We start from the raw sequence: 15,098 nt of genomic DNA on the forward strand, positions 1-15,098 counted from the left end.
TTCAGCTGCCCAGTGATGCACTGACTCTTGAGGTGGCTGGGATTTGTAGTCCATCTAAGTAGTGGGGCCACAGCGTCATCTATGGTTTTCCACAATAGATTACAAAACTTGCACAATAATTTCCATGTAACTGTTGATAACAAACCCATGAAAAGGGAGATCCGTGAATCATAAACTGGCAAATCATAAAGGGCCGTCTTGTGCACACAAAGCTCCACCAAAAAATGAATGACCTCCTGTTCCTGAGCCTTCTCAGCCGACTTATACAGCCAGAGAGAGAACACAGGAGTGGTGATGTCAGGGTGGCCCCGCCTCCTACGGCTCCATTCACAAAGCCTATTTAAAGGAACAGAGCTGAATTAAACACATTACTACAAATATATAAAACTATGAAATACAATTCAAAAATAACAGTAAAACATTTGAACACATGTTAATTGATAGCAAAATAATTTCCATTTAACTACTGATGACAAACCCACAAATCTGTGAATCGTAAATCACAAAGGGCCGACCTGTGCACACAAAGCTCCACCAAAAAAAGAATGACCTCCTGTTCCTGAGCCTTTTCAGCAGACTTTTCTAGCCAGTGCGAGAACCCAAGAGTGGTGATGTCAAGGTGGCTCAACCCACAAAGAAGTTAAGCCTATCTGAAGGGACATAGCTGAATTAAACACACCACAACAAATACATAAAACTATGAAATAATACAATTCAAAAATGACAGTAAAACATTTGAACACGTTAATCGATAGCATATTTTACCCAGCATCCAAAGAACTGTGACATGATTCAGACTGATGATGTTTACCCGATTTATGTTGTGTCTTTTGTAGGTCGCTTTGGATCAAAGCGTCTGTTAAGCAAATAAGCGTAAATGTAAAAACATGAAAACAGACTCCACAATTTCAGTATTAGGATTGTGTTTTCACTGGACAATATTTATTCTTCTTTCAGCTGCCCCCATTTAGGGGTCTCTGCAGTGGATCATCTGTCTCCATCTTTCCCTGTCTTTTACATCACCGACTGCCTTCATGCCCTCCCTCACCACATCCATAAACCTCCTCATTGGCCCTCCTCTTGCCTGGTGGTTCAGTCCTCATCCTTCTTTTCCTGATGTACCCCCTCATCTCTCCTCTACATGGGCTCAAACTACCTCAATCTTGACACTCTAACTTGGTCACCAAACTGTCGTACCTGTGTTGCCCCTCTAATATCCTCATTCCTCATTCTGTCTACCCACATTACTCTAAGCATCTTCAACTCTGCCACTTCCAGCTCTGCCTTTCCGTCAGTTCCACCGTCCCCAAACCATACGACATAGCTGGTCTCACCACTGTTTTATAGACATTCCCTGCCACTCTTTCAGGTATTCTTCTATCATAAATCACTCCTGTCACTCTTCTTCACCTCTACTGCTGATTATTTCTGTTGACCTTGTGCCTCTCCCAACAGTAGTCCTGAGTTATTTTATCAACTAAATGCTAAATCGATATCTCAGTAATGTTAACTGCTGAACCTGCAGAAGCTCTTCAATATATGCAGAAAAATGGACAAAAACAGCATTTTATCGCCATCTTGTGTCTACCAAGATGATTGCATTCACTACTTGCAATTGTAAATTAAGACGACAAGCCAGGAGACTGGAAACTCTATCGTCGTAAACATTTTAATCTCTCTAAAATGGCTAGATCAAACTTGTTAGAAGAACAACTGGGGTGAGTTGAATTGGGGGAAACACCTGGAAGAGTCGTCGGGAGAGAATAGAGGACAAAACACCAAGGGCAAAAAAGAAAAATGAATCGCTTTATCAGAGTCTGGAATTTGATCTTCAGGTGTGACATCAAGCTGTATGTTCTTTTATGTATGATGTTTACATTACTTCTATTTTTTATTATTAGTAGTAGAAGTAGTAGTATTTATTGTATTACATCACTTGCTAATACACCGGTAAAGTTCTTCCCATGTATTTCTAAGATGGATATGAAAGGCACTATATGATATATACATATTTAGCGTAGTGGACAGGGATTGATAGAAAGTATTTGGTACAGTAGGCAGAAATAGATATTTAGGGTAGTTGGCAGGGATAGATAGTATTTGGTATAGTAGGCAGAATTAGATAGATAGTAGTTGGTATAGTAGGCCGAATTAGATTAATTGATAGATATGAAAGGCACTATATTATAGAAGAAAGTGTCATTTAAACTCTGCATGGGTGCACCTTTCAGCCCCACAACGAACACCGATAACAAATTGCGCCTACTAAGAATAATAATCAATGTAACTGTACTGCTCAGCTGAACCACTGACCTTGTTTGCTACTACACCTTGGCATTGGTACAAAGATTATCATTTTTAAATGGGGGATGTAATTTTTCTACTTAATCGTCAGTGATTGGTGATGCATCTGGCATACTTTGGTGAGGTCACTCAGCATCTGCAAGAAGCAAAATGATAAATGCTGGAATTGACTATTCAGCTTTCTCCATGCTCTTATGTATGCTTATCTTTCTGTGTGTGTGTATGTATGTATATATATATATATATATATATATATATATATATATATATATATATATATATATATATATATATATATATATATATATATATATATATATATAAAAATATAAAAAACGTACAGTATAAGGTATATATACAGTATATACAAAAATCGAACTTCTTCTCCACTGTCTATAGAACATTTCCAGTATTTAAAAGAAATACACACAGCAATTGCTATTTAGACTTCCCATTTCTTGACTTAGCCTTTTTAGATCCTTATTTTGATTCTTTGATTAGCACTTCGACTATATAGGACTAATTTTTGGTTTTGATTGTCTGCTTGTCTTATGATTTGTTCTCCTGATCATCCCTTAGTAATCATCCTTGGTGCAACATTTAAATTGGATATTTGAAGCCAATCTTAAGCTATCAATGTGTCTGTCTGGCTAATATATAGTGCCTTTCATATCTATCTGTCTGTCTGTCTGCCTGTCTTTGTTCGCCCGGTCGTAATCCATGTCAGGGCGCGTGTTGCCGTCACTCTAAAGCCCTGAGTGGTGGATCAGGTGTGTTTTATGAGTCTCCATGCAAACGAGTGCAACAATAGGTCCTAGTAAAGCTTACAGTAGATGAAGATATTATGTATTAGTCATGGAATGAAAGTGTCATTTTGACAGATTGCAAGGCAAAGAACAGATTAAGAGATTACTCATAGTCAAAACATGAAGAATGTGCTGTGAGTTGATAAGTGTTGGTTTGTGCTGATTTAATGATATTTTTTTCTTTAAGCCAAGAGCCACTGTGAGAAAAGCTGTAGGCCTGATTGCCTTTCTTTCTATAATCTCCACTTTCGCCTCAAATCGCATCACCCTGGAATGTGGAGATGGCCTCCGAAGGTCATCCTGAAGTTTACCGGGCCTTCTCCGTCGTTGAAGAATAAGTTCACAACATAACATTCTTACATCTGTTTCTTCCATATGAGGGTTGAGTGAGTTGCATTAGGAAGCTACCCCTGAGGGTGGGACACAGGATGGGCTGAGGTCACATGTGGGTGGAGTCGGATGTTAGACTCTTTGCCATAGAAGGAGCAGAACATGATGTTGGAAATGTGTGGTGGATTATTGGCTACTTAAATTGTTTTGTATTTTTGATTCGCTTTTGGAAAACGCAGTTTGACAGTGGAAAGTGCAAAGTGCTACACGTGTGCTAAAGGAACCTCCGTTATAAATACAGGTTGGGAGACATTGAGCTTCAGGCTGCAACCTATGAAAAGGATTCAAGGGTTTATGTTCCCACAATAGTTTCATCACCTAAGCAATGTGCAGAAGCGATTAAAAAGGAAAATAAGACGACGTTATATTGTTAAAAGTGATAAATATAAATCGAGAGACATTAAGCTCAGACTGTATAATGTACTAGTGAGACCACATCCAGAGTCCTGTGTGCAAATCTGATTTTAAAAAAGGACAAAGCAGCACTTGAAGCCATGCAGGGGAGAACAAGCAGGTGCAGCTCAGAGCTTGAGGACGTGTCCCACTGTGACAGACTCGGAGAGTTGAATCTCTTTAGTCTGAGCAGAGGAGTGTTATAACTACAAGTCCCAAGATGCAAAAGCACTCGTATTAATGCCCACTAGAAGGGGACATGCCACCAAACCTTGGCCAGATAAATGGGCAAACACAGAAACTTCAAAAAAAGGAATGCTTTATTCTTCACAAAAATCTTCCGTCACACAATTAAGCTCCATAGAGCTTGTCTAAAGTGGAGTTGCCTAAAAGCACACGGCGAACACAGGCCTAATACAGAAATCCCAAGTTAAGAAGCAAAACCCAGAGGTCAAAAATCCACAGATGCACAAGCACAGAAAAAAACACCACAAGAACTCCCCAAAATCTCCATCCAAGTTGCACTCAAAATGAACCACCAGGAACTGTGGGAGACCCTCCAGTTTACAGGACGGAGGGCAGTTGCTTGGGGACGAGTCCAGCTGCAGTCAGGACAGTTTTAGACCTCCGACAGACCTGAGGCCCGGAAACCTTTTAGTATTTATGTGAGAAACAGGACAACATTTATTTGTACCTCTTTTATAACTGAACAATGAAATATTTTACTAATTACTAAATTTACTAATGTTAGTTTTCATCGAAAATCCATCCATCCATCCATCCATCCATTTTCTAACCCGCTGAATCCGAACACAGGGTCACGGGGGTCTGCTGGAGTCAATCCCAGCCAACACAGGGCACAAGGCAGGAACCAATCCTGGGCAGGGTGCCAACCCACCGCAGGACACACACAAACACACCCACACACCAATTTAGGATCGCCAATCCACCTAACTGGCATGTCTTTGGATTGTGGGAGGAAACCAGAGCGCCCGGAGGAAACCCACGCAGACACGGGGAGAACATGCAAACTCCACGCAGGGAGGACCCGGGAAAGCGAACCCACAGGTCTCCTAACTGCGAGGCAGCAGCGCTACCACTGCGCCACCGTGCCGCCTTCATCGAAAATGGATTCATTTTATTTTTTCACGTAATAAAAGCTGACTTCTGAAAACATACAGACACACATATACAGGTGCCGGTCATAAAATTAGAATATCGTGACAAAGTTGATTTATTTCAGTAATTTCATTCAAAAAGTGAAACTTGTATATTCGATTCATTCGTTACACACAGACTGATGTATTTCAAATGTTTATTTCTTTTAATTTTGATGATTATAACTGACAACTAATGAAAGTCCCAAATTCAGTATCTCGGAAAATTAGAATATTGTGAAAAGGTTCAATACTGAAGACACCTGGTGCCACATTCACTCTAATCAGCTAATTAACTCAAAAGCCTTTAAATGGTCTCTCAGTCGAGTTCTGTAGGCTACACAATCATGGGGAAGACTGCTGACTTGACAGTTGTCCAAAAGACGACCATTGACACCTTGCACAAGGAGGGCAAGACACAAAAGGTCATTGCTAAAGAGGCTGGCTGTTCACAGAGCTCTGTGTCCAAGCACATTAATAGAGAGGCGAAGGGAAGGACAAGATGTGGTAGAAAAAAGTGTACAAGCAATAGGGATAACCGCACCCTGGAGAGGATTGTGAAACAAAACTGTGGGGAGATTCACAAAGAGTGGACTGCAGCTGGAGTCAGTGCTTCAAGAACCACCAGCACAGGCGTATGCAAGACATGGGTTTCAGCTGTCGTATTCCTTGTGTCAAGCCACTCTTTAACAGGAGTCACCGTCAGAAGCGTCTCGCCTGGACTGCTGCTGAGTGGTCCAAAGTTATGTTCTCTGATGAAAGTAAATTTTGCATTTCCTTTGGAAATCAAGGTCCCAGAGTCTGGAGGAAGAGAGGAGAGGCACAGAATCCACGTTGCTTGAGGTCCAGTGTAAAGTTTCCACAGTCAGTGATGGTTTGGGGTGCCATGTCATCTGCTGGTGTTGGTCCATTGTGTTTTCTGAGGTCCAAGGTCAACGCAGCCGTCTACCAGGAAGTTTTAGAGCACTTCATGCTTCCTGCTGCTGACGAACTTTATGGAGATGCAGATTTCATTTTCCAACAGGACCTGGCACCTGCACACAGTGCCAAAGCTACCAGTACCTGGTTTAAGGACCATGGTATCCCTGTTCTTGATTGGCCAGCAAACTTGCCTGACCTTAACCCCATAGAAAATCTATGGGGTATTGTGAAGAGGAAGATGCAATACGCCAGACCCAACAATTCAGAAGAGCTGAAGGCCACTATCAGAGCAACATGGGCTCTCATAACACCTGAGCAGTGCCACAGACTGATCGACTCCATGCCACGCCGCATTGCTGCAGTAATCCAGGCCAAAGGAGCCCCAACTAAATATTGAGTGCTGTACATGCTCATACTTTTCATGTTCATACCTTTCAGTTGGCCAACATTTCTAAAAATCCTTTTTGCATTGGTCTTAATTGATATTCTAATTTTCCGAGATACTGAATTTGAGACTTTCATTAGTTGTCAGTTATAATCATCAAAATTAAAAGAAATAAACATTTGAAATACATCAGTCTGTGTGTAATGAATGAATCTAATATACAAGTTTCACTTTTTGAATGGAATTACTGAAATAAATCAACTTTGTCATGATATTCTAATTTTATGACCGGCACCTGTATATATAAATCTCTCTCATTTATGCGTGTAGCACGCGCACATTTTTTCCCGAAAATTACCATTAGATAATAAGGTGTGCGTCATACACGAGGAATCTGCTTGGGCTCGCTCTTTCTCTCTCTCTCTCTCTCTCTCTCTAAATGCTTCATATACAACCACAATGCGTGTCGTACACGGGGGGGAAAAACGATTTTTGCAATTTTCTTTGTAAAACTTAGGGTACGTGTCTTACACGACGGCACGTGGTGCACGAGTAAATGTGGTATTCATAAGTCCAACGTCTGTCTGTCTCCGCTTTTCACACAAGAACTACTCAATCGATTTAGATCGGGAGTTTTTTTCTAATAATTTTCTGGAACATTCGGGTTGATTTTGCGACTTCTCACATTGCTCAAAGAATCAAAGTTTGCTTGCAGGAGCGATATATATTCACGCTAATCTGAGACAGAGGCTGCAGTCTGAGGGGAGGGGGAAGCGTAACATCAGAAGTGGGGAGCCGGGCAGGACCCTCGTCACTGTCCTTTTTCACTTCTACGGGGGCGGAGCTGTGAAGGACGGCTAGTAATACTGTAGATATATTATAAATGTATATTTTATATATGTATGTGTATATATAGGGTGGTCCAGATCTAATTATGCAATTTTCATTACGCTATAACTTAAGTTTATTACATAGAAAATCACCCGAAAAATCCTGGACCATCTAGAAGTGTGCGAACTGACAACATAAAGAATCGTCTTTGCGCCAAACTGGAATCGTCCCCACATAAGTCAAAGTCATCCAGACGATCTGGATCTACAAAATTAGATCTGGACCACCCTGTATTATTTTTATATGTGTGTGTGTGTGTATGTGTGTGTATATATATATATATATATATATATATATATATGTATGTATGTATATGTATGTATGTACTGTATATATGTATATATATATATGTATGTATATGTGTATATATATATATATGTATGTATATGTGTATATATATGTATGTATATATATATATATATATATGTATGTGTGTGTGTGTGTGTGTGTGTATGTATGTATTTGTGTATATATATATATGTATGTATGTATGTGTGTGTATATATATATATATATATATATATATATGTATATAAAATATATAATGAGGTGTGGCAGAAAAGTAATGATACTGGCAACACTGCAAGCGACCTGGCAAGGCTGCGCTGTTGTCCTTGATAGAGCACGTGTATCAGTTACCCTCCCATAGCTCAGTGCGAGTTTCAACTCCTTCCGTTAACTACGTGATTTTTGTGACTGCTATTAGCGAAGTTGTGTTTTGGTTGTGCGTCACGCAAAATGGAACAGCGGAATTTGGAGCAACGTTGTGCCATTAAATGGCAAGTGTGACTATGGGGAACATTCTTTATCTCGAGCTCAAGTTTTTCGCTGGCACAAATCATTTTTGGAAGGCAGAAAACACGTTGAAGATGAACACCGTTCAGGGAGGACTTCAACTTCGAAAACCAATGAAAACATCGAACGTGTGAACACTCTTGTGAGATCAGACCGTCGTTTAACATTAAGAATGTTGAGTGAACAATTAAATTTGAACAGATTTACCGTTCATCAAATTTTGACTGAAAATTTGCACATGCGAAAGGTCTGTGCCAAAATGGTGCCGAAAAACTGCCCTCTCCATAACAGAATTTTTGACCTCAAAAGGCATTCCTGTGGTTCCCCAGCCCCTTATTCACCTGACCTCAGTCCGTGTGACTTTTCCTTTTCCTAAACTGAAAAATGTCCTCAAAGGACGTCATGTCGGGACTTTAGAAAACATCCAAAAGAGTGTAACGGACATGCTGAAGACCATACCGGTTGAAGACTTCCAGCGATGCTACCAACAGTGGGAACAACGTCTCCATCGGTGTGTAGCTGCCCAAGGGAACTACTTTGAAGGGGATAACATTGATGTTTGAAAAAAATAAAAACTGGTAAATAAAAATCAGTCTCATTACTTTTCTGCCACACCTCGTAAATAGATGTGTGTGTGTGTGTATATATATATAGTGTGGCAGGGCCATGAGTCATAAGTATAGAAGCTCAACCCTTTTGGGGCCCGTGGCCCCTGCCAGGGGCACAAGTACATTAGTGGGGCCCTTATTTGGCAGCACTTCCACCACACCTGAAAGTGCTGCTGGAAGAAGCTCATTGGGCACTTGAAGTCTTTCCGGGTGCCCTATAAAAAGGGCCAGTCACTAAAATATAGTGGCCAGAGCCGGGAGGAAGAGGGCAAAGCCTGTGAGGAGCTTATGTATTGTGCTATGGGGAGCAGAGAAAGTGTTCCCCAGCTGTAAATAGAAGTGTGTGTTGTGTGCTGAACCTGCGCCTTGCCCTGCCTGTCTGTGTCAGGGTTAGAACAGCTGCACTCACCCGGGCATCACAATATATATATATATATATATATATATAACAAAAGACGCATACCTTCTGTGGTTTTGCTTCGGATGCACAGCTGATAGAGCTCGATAGTGCAGAAGTTTATTAAATGCTGACGTACGCAGGCCTCAAAACTACCAAGTCCACTGGTTTGAGAGCAAGAAATAAGAGGTGCGTGTAATATAAGCATCAGTACCCCAGTGGAACAGGAGAGACTCCTAGAAAGTGGGCGGAGCTAAAAGAGATGCAGCTGACAGGGGATGCGACCTTTCTGGCCTCAGAATGTCTGAGGTCACTGAATATGTCTGAGGCTTCAGGCTGTCTCTTCTGCAGCTGAACTCTATTGGTTCCTTGAGGTGACTGGCTGGTGGCCCCCTCCCTGGAGAACCACCCACCAAACACATGGCACATGAAACTTAAACACATATAAACTTAACACATACAAAAGCACCAAAAATTAACAAAGGCAGCACAAAACATGAATTTGAACCTTAGCCATGGTTAGGGACCCTGATTAAAACACAAGGTAGTGTGACTGTGTGGGAGCCTCATCCAGGCTTTTGGTGAAGTAGATCCAGCAGAATTCTTTCAGCTTAATCCTTGAACGCACCTGATTGTTACGCCATGCATGCATTTCCAAACTTGTTTGATTTATTATTATTTTTTTTCCCTTCTCCTCTATGGGTTACTTTTTCTTTCTTTAGGAAATGCAGCTTCTTCACATTGGCAGGCCTGACAAATTGTGCTGATCACAAGTTGCCTGCACAGGGTTATTCTGAAAATAGTTTGTATTAAACCGACACCTTTGTAATCCCCTTGAGGAGGAAAAAAAGACACAAAATAAGAAAAAGAGGCATATAATATGTGAGGAAGGAGAAGGACCCAAATGAGGGGCGGAGGATGAGGAGGGCACAGATAACAAAGAGGCACTCTAAAGGACAAAAGAACGGAAATTAATTCTGCTTCATTTTACGTTGGGCTTCAATTGAAAGCCACTTGTCTGCCGAAATATGGAAAAGTCTTCTTGAGCCGTTAGGAGGCTGATCTTGGACGTGGTTTAGGAGTTATTATTTTGTAGAGCCTTCTTCAAATGGGCCTTTTACTACCAAATTGTTTTTCATGTTGTGTGCCTCAGATGTTTTTGTGATCTAATAAAGGTAATCCATTACTGTACCGTTTGTGCAAATCATGTATGAAATAGAAAAAATGCTAATTCGGGCAGAAAGATAAAGGCAGGCTCGTGGCCTCTGCCAGCGATTCATTTTAAATTTAAATATGCGAGATACATCACAAAATGCGTAAAGAGCCTTTATGTGGATTATGAGTATCATTTCAATTCTTCATGTGTTCGGTTTGTAATTTCAATTTATTAACTTTGCATTGCCCCATCTTTGTCCAAAAGTCATCTTCCCCAATAAATTGCATCTGTTTCTGAAAATAAGATATACAGTATATTGATATGTAAATGTAATGTGTGCAGCCAAATAATGGGGACAGGGGAAGATAATGTCTCATTTTATTTAGATAGACCGGTGGAAAGGTTCATGAAGCTGACTCAGGCCAGTGAGGCCTTATATAAAGGTTAGTAGAGAGACGAGAAAATCAGTAAATGAAAGAGGATTACACTTTAATATAGTGCCTTTCCTATCTATCTATCTATCTATCTATCTATCTATCTATCTATCTATCTATCTATCTATCTATCTATCTATCTCTGTTATATAGTGCCTTTCATCTATCTATCTATCATATAGTATCTCTATCTGTCTATCTATTATATAGTGCCTTTCATGTATATCTGTCTATCATATAGTGCCTTTCATGTCTGTCTATCTATTATATAGTGCCTTTCATGTATATCTGTCTATCATATAGACAGACATGAAAGGCACTATATGATAGACAGATATACATGAAAGGCACTATATAATAGATAGATAGACATGAAAGGCACTATATGACAGACAGATATACATGAAAGGCATGAAGGCACTATATAATAGATAGACAGACATGAAAGGCACTATATAATAGATAGAAATGAAAGGCACTATATAATAGATAGATAGACATGAAATGCACTATATGATAGACAGATATACATGAAAGGCACTATATAATAGATAGATAGACATGAAAGGCACTATATGATAGACAGATATACATGAAAGGCACTATATAATAGATAGATAGACAGATATACATGAAAGGCACTATATAATAGATAGACAGACATGAAAGGCACTATCTATTATATAGTGCCTTTCATGTATATCTGTCTATCATATAGTGCCTTTCATGTCTATCTATCTATTATATAGTGCCTTTCACTTCTATCTATCTATCTATCTATCTATCTATCTATCTATCTATCTATCTATCTATCTATCTATCTATCTCGAGCAACCCAAAGGCACTGACCTTCCCACTCAAACTTCAAGACACAGTATGGGAAATGCTAATATAAACAGAAAGCAGTCATCTTGTAGATTTTCTCTGACTTGAATTCAAACACAAACAGTTGCCGTCAAGCAGGTGCCGCCAGTGATCGTCGTCCAGGATGAGCACTACCGTTCCAGGCGAGAGGGGGCGCTGTCGCTAATGGTATCTTCAGTTTTTTCTTACAGTCCAGAGTAGCAGGGCAAGTGAAGATGCGGGACAGAACCAAATGCTTATGGTGCCAACCAGGCAAAAATCCAGCTTAATTGGAACAAAAAGAGCAAAAATGAAATGAAAATTCCAATGCGCCTTGTTAAAGAATGTTTTTTTTCCTGTTTAGAATTTTTAATGAGCATTTCTTGGTTATTTCAACATCGCATCACGGGAATTTTTTTTTTTTATATTGTGCAAGCCGGTAGGATTTGGGCTTCCTTTTCTTCCGTGCCTTCTTTCCAACTCCCACCCCTGCCGTGGGTGGTTTCTCATGGCTGTGAGGGATGAAGGAGACAGGACTGTTTGTGACAGCGCCCCCTCTCATCCCAGCGTGGTACTAATTACTTTAGGCCGACCTGGAAGGCAACTCTCTGGACACTCAAAGACATTTGACCCCGACTGTGACATCTTGATAAGCGCTCCCCATCCCTCTTCCGGTTGGGTTATTATTAAAGATGGCGGCAGCTCCATGAAGCTGGTGTCCATTAAGATCCTGAGTTTTGAACCAGGGAGGCCCATTTTTAGGTCTGTTTAGTTTAGCGTGTTATTGCTCTTAAACCTTAACCCCGTGTTGTCTCTGCTAGACGTTTTGTGTCATTGTCCTGATGCACGGTGACTCTTTGACCTAGTCTGAGGAGTCCAAAGGGCTCTGGAGGAGGTTTTTTGAAAATGTATCGGGGGGGACTAAAATACTCCAGCTGCCCCTTTTTTCCCTTTTATTTGCGGGCAAGCCCTGTGTCCAAATGGTTACTTTTACCTTTCATTTTGTGAAGTTAGAGACTCGCACACGATGTTCAAAGTGCGCCGTGCTACTTTGTCTCAAGGTGCCTCTCTGTCTGGCATGTCAAAAACAAAAGAAAAGGTGCTAAATGAGAAAGCTCCTGACATTCCCCCTGTGGCGGTCTATCGGGACGCGCCTGTCAATGGTCGGACAGCTAGCGGTGTTCCCTGGGGAGTATCCTTGACCCACATAGAAAAATGAAGCGACCTTCAGAAGCACACGGGGTATTCTAGATGTGTCCTTAACGGGTAGAAAATTTAACGACAGACAATGTCCCCCAAGTCACCTCCTCCCGTCACGACTCAATTTTGTTGATTCTGATCTCAGCCCTACTGGACACGTTAAGAGTGGACCACCAGACAAGGATATCGGCAAGCATTCTGTAGTGTGACGTAGATCGCCATCATGGCAGGGAAGAATATAATTGGCACTACAAGCTGACCGACGGCCTTGACGATAGAAGGGCTCTTGAGACCCCTTCACCATGTTACGTTGCAGTCTTTCACTGAAATCGTTTAAATTCCTTTCTGAGCCACAACTCGATACCCCAGAATCGATGACAAAGCCAGAAACGGCCAAGTGCAGAGACCTGGAAACAGCTGGCTGAGCAAGCTACTGTTTTGTGAACCAAAGGCAAGTCCCACCCCAGCAGCTTGATTCACTGACAATCGATCTGAGGTCCCGTGAGGGATGAAGTGAAAACAGGATTTTGGAAAATTGTGCAAATTTATTAACCCCCCTCCAAAACAAAAATCAAATATCCAAAAAAAACAAGCCATGAAATCCAAATAACACTTGGTAGGTCTCGGGTATTAGTGTGGCATAGATCAGGGCGAGGATAGGGAGGGTTCCCAGGAGTTTGAAAGTTGTGAACCACCAGGAGTCTTCCTCGATTTGGGTGTCCGGGCAAGAAGGGCCTTAATGAAGGGAGGTGAACAACAACCAAATGGCCACTCTAAAAGAGCTTTGCTGATACTGTATGATGCGAGGACCTATCAGAAGGGCAACCATTGCAGCAGGACTCCATCTGTTAGACATATATTGAAGAGTGACCACCTCCCACTTGGAGTTTGTGAAAAGGCGCAGAGAGCACGAGGAGGAAGATTCGCTGGTCTGATGAGACAACTTTTGTGCTCGTTGGGCAGAACTCCAAGCATGATTTCAGGTGAAGATCCACCTACCCAATGCCATCTGTGCGGTGAAGGAGGGTCGTATTGAGGTGCAGAGCTAATTCAAATGACTGGACTGATGAGGACTGGCACACAGCTGTCTACAGAAGGTCCACAGTTGTCAAAAAACTAAGAAGTGAAGTCAAAGGAATTATCTGTATAGCTTAGAGACAGGATGGCGTTGAGGCAAAGATCTGGGGAAGGCTACTAAAGCAAAATGTCTTGCAGCACCAAAGGTTTCCAAGAGTGCAATGGCCTCTGCAGTTCTTAAATGAAACAAATGTGGAACGGCCACCACTAAGCATTAGTGGGAGAAGGTCAAGGTCCAAGCAAGAACCCAGTGGTCACTCTAGTGAACTACAGGCAACTTGTCTGGAAATGGGAGAAACCTCCAGAGGAACAACCACCACAACATAACTAAGAACCCAGTGGTCACTCCAGTGAACGCCAGCGAACCTGTGTGGAAGAGAGAGGAACTTCCAGAAGGATCCAATGATCACTCTGGTGAACTCCAGAGAACCTGTGTGGAGATAGGAGAAACTTCCAGAAGGACAACAATCACAAAGTAACCAAGAACCCATCGGCCACTCTGGTGAATTCCATAGAACCTGTGTGGAGATGGGAGAAACTTCCAGAGGAAAAACCACCACAACGTAACTAAGAACCCAGTGGTCATTGTGGTGAACTTCAGGCAACATATTTGGAGATGGGAGAAACTTCCAAAAGGACCCAGTGGTCACTCCAGTGAACTCCAGAGAATCAGTGTGGAAATGAAACAACAATCACAAAATGGTTAAGAAACCCAATGTTCACTCTGCTGAAATTCAGAGAATTTATGTGGAAGAGGGAGAAACTTCCAGAAGGACAACCACCACAAAGGAACCAAGAACCCCATGGTCACCCTGGTGAACCCAAGAGAACTTGTATGGAAATGAGAGAAACTTCCAGAAGGACAAACACCACAAAGCGGTTAAGAAACCCAATGGCAAGTCTGGTGAGCTCTAGAAAACCTGTGTGGAGATGGGCGCAACTTTGAGAAGGACAACAACCACTGCCACACTCCACTAATTTTGGCTTTATGGCAGACAGCATGTGAAAGCCCACTTCAGATTTGCAAAAAGACACCTAAAGAATTTCAGATTGTGATAAAAACGATTCTCTGGTCTGAAGAAACCAAGATGGAGCGGTTAGGCCTCACTTCTAAGTGTTACAGGATGGAGGCTAGCAGACACGGCTCATCACCTGCCTAATACCATCCTCATGGTGAAGCTTGGTGGTGGCAGTATCACGATACACCATAGTTCTCCATGGCTGGAACAAGGGGACCTGTCAGAATTGAGGGGAGGCCGAATGCAGTCAACCCCCAGAGAGATCCTTGAAGAAAGTTGTCATCTGAAACCGGGCTTGTAGGTGGGAGTAAGGTGGGTCAGA

At 41.6% G+C, this 15,098-nt stretch overlaps 1 protein-coding gene across 6 annotated transcripts in view; it reads left to right on the forward strand.

Annotated features, from left to right (window-relative positions):
* Window positions 1-15,098, forward strand: part of cfap20dc (CFAP20 domain containing) — a 235,012-nt gene that overhangs the window by 195,972 nt on the left and 23,942 nt on the right. The gene's annotated exons all lie outside the window — the stretch shown is intronic.

Source organism: Polypterus senegalus, chromosome 12, assembly GCF_016835505.1.
Source record: "Polypterus senegalus isolate Bchr_013 chromosome 12, ASM1683550v1, whole genome shotgun sequence".
NCBI classification, from domain to species: Eukaryota; Metazoa; Chordata; class Cladistia; order Polypteriformes; family Polypteridae; genus Polypterus; species Polypterus senegalus.